General features: G+C 37.4%; 1 long non-coding RNA gene across 1 annotated transcript; it reads right to left on the minus strand.

The window, feature by feature from the left end:
- Positions 1–1,503: 1,503 nt before the first annotated feature.
- On the minus strand, positions 1,504–4,209 carry LOC146669046 (uncharacterized). Its single transcript, XR_014911842.1, has 3 exons — positions 3,490–4,209; positions 2,768–2,863; positions 1,504–1,982 (listed from the first exon to the last, which is right to left on the minus strand). It is a non-coding gene; the product is annotated as an uncharacterized LOC146669046 (long non-coding RNA).
- Between the last annotated feature and the right edge of the window lie 823 nt (positions 4,210–5,032).

A 5,032-nucleotide genomic window follows, 5' to 3' on the forward strand; every position in this document is an offset into this window, starting at 1 on the left:
AGTTTAGGTACCTGCTCTGTACTGTGTTGGCACAAGTTTAGTTACAGCACTTTCTGAAAGACTACTGCAGTGAGATGTATTCCCCACTGCTGTGTAATCCATACTGTAAATTTGAACATTATTGGGAAATGATCAGACAAAATAAGGTTTCTGGTGGAACCTGCATCCTGAACTTATGTGTTTGTGTGGAGTTCCTGAGTTCACATTTCAATTGGTTTTCAAATTTTTCCAGGACTCAATACCTCAACACCACTGCCATCACAAAAGGCCCAGCAGCAACTGTGTTCACTGCCAAAAAGAGACACCCTTCTAAGATGCTAATAGCCTTTTACTGCTCAGAAAGCTAGAGCATCAAAATGTAATCCCAGATCGTGTGGTATGCATGATAAACAGAGGTAGAAAAAAAGACACTACATCTTCTCTGTTAGCGTACCCGTGACCCAGTGTTTTGGTTTATGGACTTTTGTTGTGGTGATCTGTTTAATTGTCTCGGTTTGGTATACAGCGGTCCCTCGTTTATGGCGGTAGTTACATTCTAAAAATAACCCGCGATAGGTGAAATCCGCAAAGTAGCCAACTTTTTTTTTTTTTTACTATTATTATAGATGTTTTATGGCTGTAAAACCTCTAACTACACACTTTATAGACTTTTCTCCGACAGGCTCGAACATGTCCGCACTTTTCTATGGTTTAAACACTCTAAAAGTTCAAACCTTTGTAGAAAGTCCAGTATTATCGAATGAAAATTGCAAAATTGCACACAAAAGAAATTTGCGAAACAGCGAGGCCATGAAAGGTGCACCGCTTTATACCGAGGGACCGGTGTACACTGTAAACCCGAACAAGTTGACTGAACTTAAAACTTTTGTGGAAACTGATTACCTCAAAAGATTTAAGTACACAAACTCATCTCTTCTAAGTATGGGGGTACTCAAAATTTGTATTTATTGTTAACCTAAAAATTTAAAATTATATTTTATATTTTATAAATTGAGCTTTACTCAAAGACTGTATACTTTAATTTCAATATTTTTGTGTTTCTTGTAGTTTGTTATTTTGATGCAACACAATGCAATTATATTACAACCTAAACTCAAATTATCTGATTATTAATTAAAATATATTCATGTTTCAATGTTTGAGTGTATACACTCAAACATTGAAACAAATATCTATATATAGTAATAATATATAGTCTATATATAATATAGACTACTAAAAAAAAAAAGTACGGAAATTCAGTTACTTTACATTTTGTTTATTTAACATTTTTTCATGAAAATTTAAAAACATCACAAATGTTTTTATAAAACCACTAACATGGACATCGGCACCATAAAGGGAGCATTATAAATTCTGTGTAGAACATTTATCTTTTTATAAAATGACGACATCAGTCTTAATTGCATCTTTCTCAAAATACACAAAAATGCAAAACAAAAAGTCAAATACTAATCACTTTTTTTAAAAATAGAAATGAAAAACATTTTTTTTAAAATGGGTACAAAGACGATCAGCTTCCAAATAACCAGATAAGGCAGTCAAGTATAGGAAAATTAGGTAAACTGATGGAGTTAAATCCACCCAAAGCCTGTAGTAAACTTAAAGTGCTTAAAGTGCTTCAAACAAAGTGCTCAGTAACAGAGTGCGTGTCCTAACAAACATTGCCTTATATTCCTTAAGAGCATGTAGCCAGGGGTTTCAGGGGTTTGCCGTCATCAAGCCCCATGAAGATATTTTGGACTAAGGCAAATGTGTGAACCAGCTTCCTGGGGTAGTCTAAATGCAGAGCATAGATCAAGCCAAACAATAAAGCAAATGCATCTGCAAATCTGGGAATATCACGCATCACCTAGTCGCCTTTCACCACAACAGCCATGCTTGAGGAAGTAAAATGGACTGGACTGGGAAGCGCTGTCGGTAACCACAGTGAGAAGGGCAACTGGAGGGTCAATGAGGGTCGACTCATCCAATGCGTCCGCCTGGAATAGACACAGTATCAATGGTAAATGGCCTGTATTTGTATAGCGCTTTACTAGTCCCTAAGGACCCCAAAGCGCTTTACACATTCAGTCATCCACACATTCACACACTGGTGATGGCAGCTACATTGTAGCCACAGCCACCCTGGGGCGCACTGACAGAGGCAAGGCTGCCGGACACTGGCACCAGCGGGCCCTCTGACCACCACCAGTAGGCAACGGGTGAAGTGTCTTGCCCAAGGACACAACGACCGAGACTGTCGGAGCCGGGGCTCGAACCGCCAACCTTCTGATTACAAGACAAACTGCCAACTCTTGAGCCACGATCGCCCCAATTAAATAAGTAAGCTTAGTTTGAGAGAATGTGACAAGCATGACCTGTAATCTAGCAAAAAATTCAGCAGTGTAGTGGGTTACTTTGTAACGAGTTAGGGTACTCTACTTTTTTGAAAAATGTACATTAACATGTTAGCTTCTTGCATTACATAATTTGTATTTTTGTTATTTTTCTAAAAAAAAAGTAATTTTTTATTTCATGACTTTATCTCAAAAAGAAACTAAATCTTGACTTCAGCCTGGTTTTTGGGCCACCTGCAGCATAGCCATAGTGCTGTGATACGCCTGTGCCCTGCTCCTGACCTGTGTGTGTGTGTGTGAGGGTTTTCTAAAGGGAGGGTATTTTGTTTGTACAATTTGGTAGCTTCTAGGGTATTAAATTGTATTTAAAAAAATCCATAGCATTTTATCTTACTGGCAGAATTTAAGTAATGCAAAAATACACTTACATTACATGTCTAAAAGAATTCTGGGTCCTCCTCCCACAGATATACAGGAAGGGCACGAAGTACTGCAGTGCGTTTCACGTTGATATCAGGCGCCTCCTAAAAAGGGAAAAGAAAAGTTCCTTTAACGCAAAGTTTTCAGGTGTCATTCTTTGGGGAGAATACATGTTTATGAAACTGCATGACATCAGACTCTACTAAATTTTGGAGACTTTTCTTTTAAGATACAACCTTTCTGTCTTATGTGACAGAGAGTCTGTTTCTTAATCATTTGACAAAAACCCTCCACAGTATTTTAAAATAGTGTTCTCCAGATCAGAGCTGTAATCTATATAGAACATGGGGTTCAAAGCAAGGAAACATTGTGTGTTTATCAGTGAAACTTTTAATTTGTGTTAATTTTATCATTATCAATATATGAAATCTTCACCTTAAGGGACTTAATGAATGGTTTCTTCTAAAAATTAGAAATGATTGAGTCATTTCACATCATATGAAAATATTAATTTTTAATACAAATTTGGCCCTACAAAAATGGAAACTCAGTAACAAAGATAATGGAGATTCTCTAAACACGAGCGAATATCACAGTAAAATTGTTGATTGTGATTTACACATTGGATGTATCCTCAGTGATTTGGTACAATTATACAACATTTTATAAGAACTGAACAACTGATGAAACAACTTACTTATGTGACCACATATGAAGTGTTATAACTTACCACAAAAGGTGAACTGTGCCACTGACCCTTGGTAGATCTGCACATGATAAAAAAAAAAAGCATTATAAATACTAACACAGCTATTAATAATTAGGGGTACATTTAAGATGTTAATGTCACAAAATAAAATAGACTGGTAGAAAGAAGTACAAGGAAATGGTAATGGGGGGAGCCATGAAAATAGATCTTTTCAACATGATTCAGTGTGACAAAGCCAGGGCATGATTAAAAAAAAAACAGGTTGTCACGGTCCTGGGTCAGTGACCCAGTGTTTTGAGTTTCTTGTGCCTCTGAGTTTTTTGTATTATGTTCTTAGTGCTCTTTGTTGTCCCAGCTTGTTCTTTAGTGTAGTGTCTTAGTTTGGTGTTCTTGTATTCTGTTTAGTTCTGAGTATTTGGTAGCTGCCCTCTGTGTTTCTTAGTTGCTCTGTCTCCCCTAGTCTAGTTTGCATCTGTGCTAATTCCTGTTTTACTTTGAAGGTCTGTGTCTCATGTGAGTGTATCCTACGTTGCTCCCTTGTCTCGTCAGTTCTGATTTCTCCCAGCTGTGCTCTCCTTCTGTGTCTCATTCCCCTCGTTACTTCCCATTGTATTTAAACCCTGTGTTTCTCTGAGTCAGTGCTGCGTTGTCCCTCAAGCTGTGTGTTTCCTCGTGTGCCTCTCTGCAAGCTGTGAGTTTATATTTTCCCAGTTTAGTTTTGTATGCTCGTTTTCTGTGACCAGCAATTAAAGCTGTGATTTTGAGTTCATCGTCTGAGTCCTGCATTTTGGGTCCAACTCCTGCCTGCCGCACAGCGATTCATGACACAGGTCTTTTAACCTAAAAATGTTTTAATGGCCATGAAGAATGGTCTCTTCAATAGATCTTTCAACTTACCTGTGCTTACTGTCTCCACCTGAAATTAATTGCAGTCTGAATTTTTTTTTTTTTCTTCTGTCTTTTTGTCTTTGGTCTTCAGCCTTGGAAGAAAAAATAAAATTGAAAACCTTATTAGCACACTAAATATACAACACCTTGCTATATTTCAATTGTTTTAGATAGAAGTTGCCACTGCTAGCTAAGCCACATTTCAATGATGCTAATGAGAAGAAAAAAAACCTGCCGAACAATGAGGCTGTTGTTGTAAAAACGCCAACTTTCTTGCGTTGGCAAGGGGTCGTTAAAATATCACTAAGACCCTTTATGTGTGATTCTTAGTAAAACTGTTTTAATCGGTTAAAACTGTAAAACTGACGACATAATCTATGTTTGAAAAAGAGCGCGAACAACTATTCACCACCTGGGTCTGTGCTTTTTAACACAACAGCGCATTCGAAAACAAGTTATTGGCTGCAACATATTAATATACTTGCTTTTTTACGGAAAAAATAAACATAACGAAGGTTCCGTCTTACTTTCAAGTTTCTCCAAATGTGTTCTCCAGTCGCTCGAGAAGGGCAGCCATATTGAACAGAATTTTCTGTCAACGTCGTTCAGGTTGGAGAGAAAACGTCATGACGTCCACATGCGGAGCTCGGGGAAAAAAACATTTACTCAAAAATCA

The sequence above is a fragment of the Rhamphochromis longiceps genome, linkage group LG5, assembly GCF_057381845.1.
Source record: "Rhamphochromis longiceps isolate RC_006_pf linkage group LG5, R_longiceps_female_GT1.1, whole genome shotgun sequence".
Classification (NCBI taxonomy): domain Eukaryota; kingdom Metazoa; phylum Chordata; class Actinopteri; order Cichliformes; family Cichlidae; genus Rhamphochromis; species Rhamphochromis longiceps.